Source organism: Phyllopteryx taeniolatus, chromosome 7, assembly GCF_024500385.1.
Source record: "Phyllopteryx taeniolatus isolate TA_2022b chromosome 7, UOR_Ptae_1.2, whole genome shotgun sequence".
NCBI lineage: Eukaryota > Metazoa > Chordata > Actinopteri > Syngnathiformes > Syngnathidae > Phyllopteryx > Phyllopteryx taeniolatus.
This window is the reverse complement of record NC_084508.1, coordinates 13434059-13448624: the sequence shown is the minus strand read 5'-3', so window position 1 is coordinate 13448624 and position 14566 is coordinate 13434059. Positions and strand designations below refer to the sequence as shown.

The 14566-nt window shown below is 43.2% G+C and overlaps 1 non-coding gene across 1 annotated transcript; it reads right to left on the bottom strand.

Moving 5' to 3' along the window:
- Positions 1 to 3995: 3995 nt before the first annotated feature.
- trnaq-cug (transfer RNA glutamine (anticodon CUG)) lies at positions 3996 to 4067 on the bottom strand. The gene has a single exon. It is a non-coding gene; the product is annotated as a tRNA-Gln (tRNA).
- Positions 4068 to 14566: the final 10499 nt, after the last annotated feature.

Sequence of the window (14566 nt, the reverse complement as noted above, 5' to 3'; positions counted from 1 at the left end):
GAGCCCTGTTACTAGTCACCATCGTCCTGCAACAACAACTGCTCTAATATTCTGTCATAAAAAGGCAATTTTTTCCATTTCGGGGATATTGACGTGATGTTATGTACAGTGGATATAAAAAGTGTACACACCCCTGTTCAAATGCCCGATACTTGTGGCACAAAAAAATGAGACCAAAATACAGCGTATGTCATGTTATATTTCATTTCAAAACGTCCCACCAATAATGTTACCTATCACCTCTACAATGCAGTTGTATTGTATTTCTGAGCCACTTATCCTCACAAGGGTCACAGGAGTGCCGGAGCCTATCCCAGCTATCTTCGGGCAGGAGGCGGGGTACACCCTGAACTGGTTGCCAGCCAATTGCAGGGCACACATAAACAAACAACCACTCACACACACATTCCCACCTAAGGGCAATTTAGTCTTCAATGAACCTACCATGCATGTTTTTGGGATGTGGGAGGAAACCAGAGTGCCCGGAGAAAAGCCACGCAGGCACAGGGAGAACATGCAAACTCCACACAGCCGGATTGAGCCCCGATCCTCAGAACTGTGAGGCAGACACTCTAACCAGTCGACTCCGTGCCACTTGCACAAATTAGAATTATAAAATAAAAATGGGAAGAAACGCCTACTAGTTTTTTGGGGGGCCCCTGCCTTGTCTAAGGCCCCAGTTCTAGCTGAAAAAAAACTGCTCCAATGCACGATTCAGCCACCACCATGCCTCAAAATGTAGATATGGTGCGCAAAGCATACCTTTTGCAATTATAGCCATTAAAATTAAAATTCCTCTTGTGGGAATTTGCATTATGGTCTAATGAAATCAGGATTGAACCCTCAAGTGCACTATATATCCACCATATATATAAAAAAAATAAAAATAAATCCCTATATAGTGTAAGGGAGTAAGCATGAATGAATCATACCGAAGTCACTTGCTTCTCCATTTCTGGCCGACAACAGTGTAAGATCGCTTCCTTATTAGCAATCGTTCCATTTCACCTCACAATCATGTAGTCTGTAATATGCAGCTTTAACATTATGAAATTTTGGCCCATATTGTTTTCTGAGCAGATCGGGAAGGGGAAAAAAATTCACTCTTAACACACCCCACACCACCAAGTAATCGTAAAATCTGAAATTTTGGCCTTTGCACTGGATCCCTGTTCATCTTAAGATTCAATACAATTTTGAATGGTCACTTACAGAGTCCTCAATAGTTAGGCACCAACATACTTGCTCTCTTGGGTCAATGCAGTCTATTGAGACCCTTTAATTTTGTATTTTTTCTTATTTTAACTAAAATGTGATTCTGTATTTTCGCTATGTAAAGCAATTTGTGAGTCCTATGTTGAAGTAATATGTACTGTTCATAAAATATACTTATTTGCCGACTTTAATCGGTAAGGGTGAAAAATGCCCAAAAACATGGTCTTATTCTGTCTCTTATTTTCTTCTTTGGACCATGTGTTTTCTACAAGCTATAGCGATTGTTATAATAGGTTTTGAGCGATGATTCATTTTCCTGTAGACTGACTTGTGCCCGCTCAATGTCATGTGAGTTATGTTCCAGAGAGCTATGTGACTTTTTTATACGACCCTGTCTGTCTAGATTTGTGCCATTTATCACATTTCTACTTTTGTGTTTTATTTTTTAACTCAGCTTCCGCAATATAGTGGTAACATTGTTTTTGTACAAATAAAGGCCTACCACCATTTGACGGCTCCTTCATTTGCAATTGAATAAATAAGCGCCCCTGGCCACTATTTGCGGGTTAAATACGGAGCATGGTTTTGTAAACATTGAAACCTTTTAGAGTTTTTGTTGTCTTTGTGAGTGTACCTTAAGCATGTGTGTATGTGTGTAGGTGTGTGTACGTGTGTGTGTGTTAAGTCGAGATGCGAACAGGAAATACTTGGCCTTGTATCTTTTCTTGCCACCTTTGTCTCATTATGCTAATGGATGTGCGGGGTTACGCAAACACACAACAGTTGGTCAAAATAGGGTGGAGACACAAGTGTGGTTACACTGTGTGCAATGAAGGCTTCTACACAATGGAGAACTTAGTGCAACAACTGTAGGTGCAATTTCCTGAGCTTGTTTCATTTTATCAAGACTTATCTTGACATGATGGAGTTGCTCACCAGACAGAATGTTTTCCTATCCTTTCCAGTTCTTTCCTGTAGTGTAACTATCTTGTCCTTCTATCTGCAACACCATCAAAGGGCTGGAGTGTCACGCACAGAACCAACCGTTCATGGGGCTTTTCCAAAACTGTCACAGAACGCCCTTTGAGATACGCTAATAACATCGAAGATTTAATAAGTTCACTTACTTGCATTGCTTGGCCATTTAGCTAACTTTTGTCGATCTAAATGTGGCTTCTTAGGTATGAGAGAACTAATAAAAAACATAACCCCCCCCCCCAAAAAAAAAGAGTTATAACTAAACATTATGTTGTATATTATTTATTCATGTATAGTGCTCACTCCCCTGATGTTAGTATTCAGGGGAGAGGAATTTGGTTTCTCAGTTCTGCGTACAAATTGCTACAAAAAGCAACCGTTTTTGTAATTGTTAATGTTGAGTTTATCCAATCATGTGACAAAAATGTTAAGGTGCATATGGTTTTATCAGGCAGTGCACAAAAAGCGACAGTCTGTAATGAAGTTTATCCAACCATGTTCTAAGGACAGTATGTGACAAAACTGCTGAGGTCCCACCGAAAACTGCTGAGGTCCCACCGAAAATTAAAACTCAGAGATGTGGGAGGGGCATATGGTGTCACTGGGCTCCGCAAAACTGCTAAAATCCAAAATCTGTTCTAAGTATGTGAAAAACTATTCAGGGCCCACAAAAACCTGAACCTGGCTCAATGGATTCAGAGCGCAGAGTTACACCACGGAACACCTGCAGGTGATGGGGGAGGGGCATATATTGCCACTGGGCTCCGCACAACTGCAAAATATGTGTATCAAGTATGTGACAAAGCTATTCGGGTCCCACCAAGGCTTCAACTCAGGTCACTGGATTCAGAGTCCAGAGAGCTAACAATTACACCATTTAACATTGTTTCATAAATATTCACACAAATTTCGGCAAACAAAATTTTTAAACCTCTAGAGTACTCACCGGCGGCACGGTGGCCGACTGGTTAGAGCGTCAGCCTCACAGTTCTGAGGTGCGGGGTTCAATCCCCGTCCCCGCCTGTGTGGAGTTTGCATGTTCTCCCCGTGCCTGCGTGGGTTTTCTCCGGGCACTCCGGTTTCCTCCCACATCCCAAAAACATGCATGAATTGGAGACTCTAAATTGCCCGTAGGCATGACTGTGAGTGCGAATGGTTGTTTGTTCCTATGTGCCCTGCGATTGGCTGGCAACCAGTTCAGGGTGTACCCCGCCTCCTGCCCGATGACAGCTGGGATAGGCTCCAGCACCCCCGCGACCCTAGTGAGGAGAAGCGGCTCAGAAAATGGATGGATGGATGGATAGAGTACTCACCATTACACCACAGTTGATGCACAGTACTGCAAAAGCAACCATGTTCATAATCTGCAACAAAACCACCAGACTGATCACTGCATTCAGAGTCCTAACCATTACATCTCGGAGAGCAGCACATTGTTTCATAGCGCTTCATAAAAATTACATATTTCCAAACGTTCCAAGTACGTGAAAAAGTTCAAGTCCCACTGAGACTTCAACTCATATCACTGGATTCAGAGTCCAGTGTGATAACTATTACACTATGGAACCCTCGAAGCATATGCGGGAGGCGCATATGGTTTCATATGTACTAAAAATTTCAACCATTTTCAAAGAGCACACGTCCCCTGAAGACCTGAATGCAAACTGCAGGATTCAGAGGCCAGAGTGCTAATCATTACGCCACGGCACCCGTGCTGTCACCATCGGAGGGGCATATGGCGGTGCTGGGCTCCGCACGGTACGGCAAAACAGCCCTATTCCAAGTCTGTGACAAAACCATACAGGTCCCACTGAGACTTGAACTCAGATCACTGGATTCAGAGTCCAGAGTGCTAACCTTTACACCATGGAACCCCCACATCCACGTTTGGAGGGGCATATTGTTTCATAGATCACACAAATTCTTCCAAATGAGTGACATAATTGACAAAAAAGGTTTAGGTCCCACTGACATTTGAATTCATATCACTAGATTCAGAGTGGTTACCATTATACCATTATGAACACAAATGATAACGGGGGAAAGGAATGTGGTGTTGCTGCAGTTGATGCACAGTACTGCAAAAGCAACCATGTACAAAATCTACAACAAATCCATCCACCTCACCAAGACTTGAACTCTGATCACTGCATTCAGAGTCCTAACCATTACGTCACAAAGAGCAGCACATTGTTTCGTAGATCATCATAAAAATTACATCTATCCAAACCTGTTTCAAGTAAATGGAAAAAAAGTTCAAGTTCCACTGAGACTTCAACTCCAATCACTGGATTCAGAGTCCAGAGTGATAACAATTACATCATGGAAGCCTCGAAACAAATGCGGGAGGTGCATATGGTTTCATAGGGCCATGCATGTACTAAAAATTTCAAGCCTTTTCAAAGTACTTGAAAGAAAGAGCACAGATCCCACCAAGCCTTGATTGCAGATTGCTGGTTTCAGAGTCCAGAGTGTTAATTCTTACACCATGGAATCCCTACTGTCAACATCGGAGAGGCATATGGTGGTGTTGGGCTCCACGCGGTAAGGCAACCCTGTTCCAAGTCTGTGACAAAACCATGCTGGTCCCACTGAGACTTGATCTCGGGTCACTGGATTCAGAGTCCAGAGTGCTAACTTTTACACCATGGAACCCTCGTATTGAGCTTTGGGAGGGCATGTTGTTTCATAGATCCTCACACGAATCATGAAGGAAGGCCAGTGGATTCAGAGTCCAGCGGACTAGCCATTTCACCATGGAATCCCCAGAGGTACTGCAAGAGGGACATATGGTGCCACTGTGCTTCGCATACAGTACTGCAAAATATCAGATCACATGACTCAAGAGTCCAGCATGCTAACCATTACACTGTGGTACTCCTATAGCTGACATGGGAGGGGCATATGGTGTCACTGGGCTATGCACAATCCTTCCATCCAAAACTGTTCCAAATCTGTGAAAAAGCTGCCCAGGTCCCAGCGAGACTTGTACTTCCATCGCTGGATTCAGAGTCCAGCATGCTAACCATTACACCTTGGAATGCTCATAACGGATTTCGGAGGGCAATATTGTTTCATTGATCACACAAATTCTTCCAAATGACCCTGTTCCAAATAATTGACAAAAAAGGTTCAGGTCCACTGACATTTGAATTCACATCACTAGATTCAGAGTCGCCAGCCAATTGCAGGGCACATAAACAAACAAACATTCACACGCACATTCACACCTAAGGGCAATTTAGAGTTATAGAGTTAGGCACAGGGGAGAACATGCAAATCCACACAGACGGGGCCGGGATTTGAACACCAGTCCACAGAACTGTGAGGCAGACAAGCAAACCACTTCTGATATCCCTATGGTGGACAGTTGTTGAGAAATCAGAATCACTGAATGGGTTATGTTCAAGCTAGTACTGTAAACGAATAGCAGCAACAACAAACAGAGCAATGGCAGACACTTATTGAGTATTCATCCCACAGCGGGGGTGTTCCTTCTTTCTTTTCAAGTCTCCCACAGGAAGATCCCAGGTTATTCATTATTGCTGAAACAAGCTGAGAAAAGATCTGATTTTGTATCTTCTGTTTGAGCATGAGAAAGTTTTGCTGTGGAAGGATGATGGTGTTTGAAGGGCATGGAATAGCAGAGGAACAAAAACAAAAAAATAATAAGGGAGGGTTGCAATAATACGAAGCCATTCTTGAGGGGATTCGAGCTACATAAAGGGGAGAGTGGGCTGTTTATTTACTGCACACAAGCTGCCTCCCTCCAGCGCTTTTGGAGTCGAGCTTGTCCCCATCGCTACCTCGGCTCCCAGCCTCCAGATAAAATGCCCCACGCTTTTAGGCTCCGCCCAGCCATGGGGGAACTGCAGATGGGAAGAGAGAGTGTGAGAAGTCCCTTTGCCTCATCTGTTGCGAAAAAAAAAAGTAAATAGTTTATTCACCTCTCCTCCTTCTTGCTCATTGAAGCAGGACAGCTGTAAACATGCAGATGTGACACTTAAAGAGGGCTATTCCAGTGCATCTGTGAGTATTAAGGCAAAAGAAAATGATACAAATAAGGAAAAGGTGGTGTTAAAAGGCAAAAGAGCTAGCAGCCTGAGGGATGGAAATGTTTGAAATAGCGAAGGAGATTGTTAGTTTGAGTTGGGGTGCAATGTGGGGGCGCCGCTTGTCAGTGTGGCCCCGGTCCCAGGTGCCCTCCTGTTTCATGGCTCTCCCAGCCTGTCAGTGAAAACAGCCGAGCCATGCAGACAACTGCGCTCAGGGAGGCTGCGGGGGCGACGGCAGAGAAAAAGAAAGAAGGACTTTTTGTTTTCCATTTCGTGCTTCATCTTCATCAGTGTCCCCGTTTATTCTGCCACACTGTCTTCATTTCATTTCCGGGGTCTTTTAGGGGCCACACGAGACACGAGAGTTTTGCCTTTGACTAGATTTTCATTTACACTCACCAGACAATACTTTAGGTACACATGTATAATCTAATGAGGTGCAATAAAAACCTTATCAACAATTCTGCCTTGACAGCAATTGAAGTCAATATCAAGAGAAAATAAATAGGTCTTGCAAATTTGACACACCATTGATACGAGTGTTATTAAGTATATAAATTGAGGTTTCAAAATAACGAAAATCAAGCCATTGTCTACAATATCAAACACTATGGGGATGACCCCTGAATCCCGGTACAGCGTATCTGCTTACAACCTGCGGTGACTGGAAAATATCACACCAAGCTGCCGATGCGCTTTCCACTGCTTGATGAGAAGTGCTAGTGACCAGCTAGCTCGCAAGCTAACAGGCTACCCGACACCGTGGGGCAGGCAGTGGGGGCGTCTGCTGCGTCACCTTGCTTAGTGTTGTGTGTTGTGTAGGTCGAAATAACAGAGGCACTTCAGAGAAACTCAACCGTTTATTAAACACAGCGGCACAAATTATTCAGCCTGTTTAGCACATACTGTGTTTCCTACTTTTTATATAGCCCACAATGCTTTGCATTCCAACATATTACGGTAGCCTGAATACCACAAAATACGTATCACCCGGGACTCTGATGACACTGATATTTTCTGTATATTGTGGCAACCAGGAAAGATACATTTTCTGGGTGTAAGAATAGCTAGCTAGCTAACTTACTGCGCGCTGTAGTGATAGAAACGATCAGGGTCGGCCGTTGATGCTGGACGCCCCAAACATGTCCAAGTGGGTCACTGGGCCCCAGTTTTAGCCACATCCAAAAAAAATAAAAAATAAATCGGGAAAACAGTGAAAAACTGTTTAACAAAAGGATATGGCTCCGCAATTGAGTACTACATTGCTCTCGGTCTTTGCACATGTTCAACAATTACCTTCAAACATGTATTTAGAAAGTAACTTAATCATTACTAATGATGAGGCACTTCCAACATGACTAAAACAGCAAAACAGAAAACAAATTCACCAAAGTGTGGCCTTTGTTAGTTAGGAGGCTACTTTCGGTTTCATGGAGAATGAGGTACCGTAAGCATTTGACAGAATGGACTCCACCATTTTGCATTCTAAGACGATGAGGATCCAAACTATAATGCAATGCTGTTTGCATTTTCACAAGCGCCAACCCGCAACAAAGTTTCATGCAATTTGTTTCATTTATTTTAGCTTGCAAATTAGGAAACAAATGGTGCTCTGTCACACAGAAATCCTGCAAAATGTCCGCATCAGAGCCGTTACAGAAGGCTCAGCTTTTCACAAGATGAGGCAGACATCTTGGGTCAATGTGCTGCCCCTATGGGTGGATATATATACATTTACATACGGGTTTAATGAAAATTTACCAGAGCAGGCTGCTTGCATGCTTAGATAATAATGTATTTATCCATAGATGTGGTGAAGCAGCATGTGCTTCATTACCCAAGGTTATCTAATGCTCTGTTCCTAGTAGCTGTCAACAGTTGTATGTTTATAATTAAGAGGCAGCTTAAGGCTTATGTTTAATATACTGTATGTGAGATGGTAGCTGCTGCATTTGTCAGGTCTTGTGATACTGCATTTTATGCTCTATGCAATTTCTCCTCTCTTGCAAGAATAATATTAATTAAAGAGACAATTGTTGATGCTTCTCAGTGTTTATTACATAATGCAGTAATATAGAAAATGTCATCTCGGATCTGTTACTGCTCTGATACTACTTTCAAAGACTGAAAATTGCCAGGTCAACTTTGTAACCCCAATTTGTATTGGTACCTACGTTCATCCATTTTCTATACTGTTTATCCACTTCATTATCGCATCCAAGCTGACTTCAGGACAAATGGCGGACTAAACCCTGAACTGGTTGCAAGTCAATCACAGGCAGAGCCAGAAAACTTTTCACGCTCACATTCCCACCTCCACTCAGTGGGAATTGAACCCACTGCCCGGAAGTCAGGGAATTGAACAACTACACTAGTGTGTGTTGGTACTGTTTAAACTGTATACAAAAGAACGACTCAGAAAAATACGGGGGGAGGGAAATGCTGGCTTTTACAGAGTCACTGGCTAATAATTCTCATCCCTGTTGGAGGTAGAAGAAATTGCGACTGTGAGATGATTTGAGCGCCACGCTGCAATAATGCGCGTACCCTTTAGACATTTTCAGGGGAATTAGCCTAGTTTGTGAAATGTCATGGCCATCGCTCACCTTATTCTCCCCTGTTAGCGTGTGACCTTATTTCTCTTATCTGTGGCAGCCATACAGGACCTCTGCTCATCTGCGTGTGCATGTGTCACTCACTTACATTATCATTTTCTTTCACACAATGCCTACATTTACATGTTTAGAAGCTGGGTTTCTTTCGTTTGCGCTTGTTGTTTTGACATCAGTGTGATGTTGCGATGAGCTTCAGGTGAAACCCGCACACATTTGATGTTAATACAATGGGAAAGTCATAAAAGCTTTTTTTTCAATTCATCCCATCCGAGCAGGCATTGCTTTCAAAGTGCAAATTTATTGACAAGACCCCCGACCCTCTCCTTTCCCCTCCTCCCTCGAGTTCACAGCTGCTGGGTGCTGTATCCGTAAATTCAACATGCGAATCACAATGCAGATTTTTTTCTTTTTTTTTTTTGCAATTTAAATTCCAAAGAGGTTTTAGTTATCTCATTTGAATTATTTGCTTTTGGGTTTGATGGCGAGATGAAGGAGCAACTATTGATCTGAAAGATTTAGGGCCTGTTGGCAGCGCTAAATGACGGCTTGTGGTGGTTACTGGAAGCTCTCGGAGTTCTCTTATTTTATAAATTCATATTGGGTGGCGAAATGAATTAGCTTTAATTTAATTCAAACAAATTGTAATTCAGATGAATCCAGCTATATATGTTTGTGGTTTGTTTTTTTATAAGCTATTTAGCAAATTCCCTATTGGAATCTAAAAGTAGTAGTAGTAATTATATATATTACTGTGTGCCACAAAAACATTAAATTAGCATTTCATATGAACAGAAGAAGAAGAATTAAAACAGATAAATAAATTGGACTATTCTATTTTAACTTAATTCTAGTGTTTTTGCATTTTTGTCATCATTTCATTGTTTTCCTTCATTTATTTGTGCATATTCTGAATATTAAATTCACGTAATCCACAGAATACACACAAATTAAAAAAATAAGACGCTAATGTCACAATTCAAGTATATGCGGAAGTGATGATACAACCTGGTTGTTGTTCGACCTTGGTAGAGGTCTGCGCTCTAACGGTCATATTTTTTTTTTCCAAACCGAGCAGTGCCGAAGTGTGTGTAGAGGATCTTTGGTAGCAGGTGCGATGGAGGGTCACCACAAGGGACCTAAGGCCAGCGACCTTAATACTGGCTCAGACTGCTGCACGTCTGTCGTGATGATGATGATGATGAGCCGAGAGAATGGTGCACGCGAGTCAATGAGGGTGGTGGTATATGGCGTATAGCGGAGGAGGGGTCGGGAGAGATCAATACATAATATCTTACAAATTGAATTCGACCTGGATCAACCCGGAGGGCGTGTGTGACCGCCTGAGAAGTGTGGACCAGTGCACAGTAAATCCTACTGATCAGTGTGGAGGTGAGGGGAGGGGGTTTGGTAGGAGGGCACATTAGGGAGAAGGTGCAAAGAGCTGCCTTTAGACCGGCGGGTGAAGGAGTGGAGGGACCGAAGTAGTAAGGGTTTATCGCCTCCAGTCGGCCCCTGGAGGTGAGGGGGGATGGGTTACTGATTGTGTTGAGGGGAGTGGAGGTCTTTTTGTGTTGTTATCTTCAAGAGGCTTCACCTCAGTCTTGTCCCTTGTTTGGTCATTTCTATCATCTTATCTCCTAATGTCTATTTATGTTCATGCATGGGTGCTCAGACAGAGTGGAGCATTGTAAAGAGTATTAAAGGGTGTGATGGTTTGCTCCGTCAGCGCCAGTAATTCCCTTTATTTCCTGTGGTCAAATCCAGTGTGCAGACCTCCACTAAGGTGAACAAAAATGTTAAAAGAAGTTGTATATTTGTTTGCCTGTAAGACCACACTGTGGCTAGCTGCGCTCTCTGCAATCAGCAGCATGTGCTATGAAAAGATTGAGGCAGTAGATGACTACGGAGGGTGGCACGGTGGCCGACTGGTTAGAGCGTCAGCCTCACAGTTCTGAGGAGCGGGGTTCAATCCCTGGCCCCGCCTGTGTGGGTTTTCTCCGGGCACTCCGGTTTCCTCTCACATGCCAAAAACATGCATCAATTGAAGACTCAAAATTGCCCGTAGGTGTGAATGTGAGTGCGAATGGTTGTTTGTTTGTATGTGCCCTGCGATTGGCTGGCAACCAGTTCAGGGTGTACCGCGCCTCCTGCCCGATGATAGCTGGGATAGGCTCCAGCACGCCCGTGACCCTAGGGAGGAGAAGCGGCTCAGAAAATGGATGGATGGATGGATGACTACGGAGTAGGGCCGGGCAAGCTTTAGCGCTCGAGCCACATTTAATTTTTAAAATGGACAGCTGGGACATGTTTAGTTCATATGTGTATGTAAAATACTATGTAAAATAGTTTATTTTAACCAAGTAATTAATCAAATATGTGGACAAATAATTAAATAGACACATGCATCCATCCATTTTCGGAGCCGCTTCTTCTCCTCACTAGGGTCGCGGGCATGCTGGAGCCTATCCCAGCTATCATCGGGCAGGAGGCGGGGTACACCCTGAACTGGTTGCCAGTCAATCGCAGTCCACCTATGCATCTATTTTCTATTTTATTTTTTTAAATAATATAAACAAGTGAAGTAATTATTTAAGAAATTCAATAAGTAAACTAATGGAAAATGATGTTTTAATGTATCAAATTTTGCAAAAAAATAAAAAAGCAAATTTAATTTAACATTACAGGACTCTTTGTAAGGTAAATTCTCAGGGAGCCCGAATAAAAAAGAAGCCAGCTATATATGGTGTGCAGGCTATACTGCAGCCCCCCCCCCCCAAGCTATAGACCCTTTCATACAGTCAATAAATATTAGTTTAGTTTTTTTCGCTAATCTATATAAAGGTTCGTTATAAACACTGTGGTTTGATTTCAAGTTAAGGCTTTGAAATGCTTCCAGCCCTCAGCCAAGTTTCTTTTTGAATATGAAATGTGGTAGACGTGTATCATGAGTAGTAGCACCAAAGGTTTGAAGGCCCCCTGATTGAAGTGTCACAAGAAATCGGCTATTTTGATCTGAAGCAACCATTTTTTAAGGGTCATTTAGGTCATTTGACTAATGCAAATCCAGCGCTGCACTTGGTGTAACAGTGCAAGGAGGCGGGTTAGACCAGGTTTTGGTTATTTCGTGGACTGGACTGGCATGTTCACAGCGGACTTTAATCCTGTCCAATTGAAGCGGCTCCTTTCATTCGCTTTAAAAGTGGCGCAATACTCTCGCATGGAGAAGTCTCCATAGAGGACGCAGCGATCCGTGCGTGACTGGAGTATTGAACGTTAGCGGGTATCCTTATTAAAAACAGAATCAGGTGGTGAAAACCGCTGGCGACTTGAATATGTCAGAGGACCTCATGCTCACGATTTTTTGTTTACTCACACCCCCCACCCTGACCCACATAGCTGCGTTCCGGCCAGTACATGGGATGAGTTAAAAAATATAAAAGTGATGATAATAATAGTAATCAATGAATTGATTTCTGCAATGATTAAGAGGTTTGGATGCCCACTGTTGAAGTAAGTCTGTCGTCCACCAAACATCCGAGGTGCTTGTGTGTCTGCCCGCCTGTGTGTGCCCTGATCAAATTCACCAAAATCGTGTTTACCTTCGGCAAAACTGAGACGTAGTGCCAATAGGCTTAACACCAAAATTTCACTATGCCGACCACGCTCGGCTTGCCGCAGACAGGTCTGCCAAAAAGGCAAAAACACACAGCGAGTCTTGTGCTTGCACGAAAAGCAAGATGCACCAGTTTTTAGACTGAAGCGCAGCTGCGCCGTCTACAAATAAAAAGCCCTTTGTGCATATATTAGCAACATCCTACTGACCGACCAACTAACGAAAAGTAATAGCGAACGCAATTGCACTGTGTCTGCGATCACATAATGTCTGGTTGCAAAGGTCGCGGTCAATGTGAAAAACAATCTGCGTGGCGGAAAAGTCGCTCAATTCGAGGGCCCGCCGCTATCGGTCCGGGTTGGGTGACATGGGGGCCAGCGCGTGGGTGTCGCTTACACGGAAGGCTCGGCGCACCGCCAGCCCGCTAAGGTGGGGGCCACATTTATTTGAGGCTGTCTAATTGACACGTTGGGATCGATGGCCCAAAAGAAAGCCTTTCTACTATCTCCCCGCCCACCACTACCTCCACATGCTGGGGGGCTCGTCACCCTATCAGTCACAACCATACCAGTGAGCAGAAAAACACTTGGCCCCCACCAACCCCTTTAAACCCTCCTCACATCACTTACACACACACACAGATGGCGACAGACACACACATTCTGAGAAACGGACACCAGAACGACCTCCACAGGCACAGGCGATCGAACGCACAAAATTCCTTATTGATCATCAGCACTCGCTGTTTTGGGGGGAAGGTGGGGGGGCAGGGCTGCACAGCAGGATCTCAGCTTTGTCATTATTATTCTTAGGCAATGTTGAGAGAGTTTCCATATGCAAAAACTCATCAAATTTTGTTGGGGATTGGCATGACGTCCCAAAAGTTGATGGATAGTGCTTGAAAAGTGGTTCTTTTTATGTAATGCATCAAGCCGATTACATTTCCAACATGTTTGTCCTTTGTATTCTATGGCTGGTGGATCATTAGCTGGATCATGGTTGTAGTCCGGTCTAATTGTGGCAGCAAACAAGCTGACGTTACCTTTAATAATGACAATTACCAAGCTTTCGGGCATGCATAACCAGCACACTCAAATTAATTTATGTGGCCCACGTTTCTATTTTGTGTTTTTGATCTGACTCTAAAATTGAAATCCATCCATCCATCCATCCATTTTCTGTACCGCTTTATCCTCACAAGGGTCGCGGGCATGATGGAGCCTAACATAGCTGTCTTCGGGCGTGAGGCGGGGTACACCAGCCAATCGCAGTAAAATTGAAATGTGAAAAATGTTTTTTTTTTCGTTTTTTGTGAGTTTCAAAAACAAATGACCAAATAATGAGTCGTAGTTTCATTTTTTGATGACCAATTGAAAATAGGAAGAACAAACAATACACAGATTCAAAAAGTCACAAAAACATCCATACATCCAGTTTCCATAGCGCCTTTCCTCAATAGGCCTGGTGCCACCAAAGACATATTTTAAACCCAAACTATAATCTACAAATTTATATTCACAATGTTCTGAGCATCTGACAGATCCTGGCTGAGAAGAACATTGCCGTGCTGGCAATGTTCGACTCCCCCCACCCTCTTTTTCCCAAGGTGAAGGGGGTAATCAAGGGTACCCGTTTTGAAGATGTATGTGAGCAACACCAAGATGAGCAAGAGCATTAGACTCCAAGAGATTTACTTCGAAGGGGATAACTTGTAGTTTAAAGTTTGGATATGAAATATAGTTTTTGTGGCACTAGTTTTGGAACTTTTCTGACACACCCTGGAGACAAACCATTGGCCCAACTCACATTCACACTTTTGGAGAATTTAGGATTTGAACCTTAACCTTTTAGACGGATTCTTGTTAGCAATTGAACAATATCTGCAGGTTCATTTTTGAAACACACCTAGCAATGACCGTTTCAAACCAAATTGGAAGACCTCCTCTGCCTTTTCTGAATTGGTTTCTTAAAGCCTTTTTGCAGTTTTACTCATGATAGGCATGCCTACCGAATATTACAGTGATAAGCAAGACTAGCTTCGGGGGCTGAATTTTCAAATAATTCCAGGCCCAAAAACATTTAACATACAA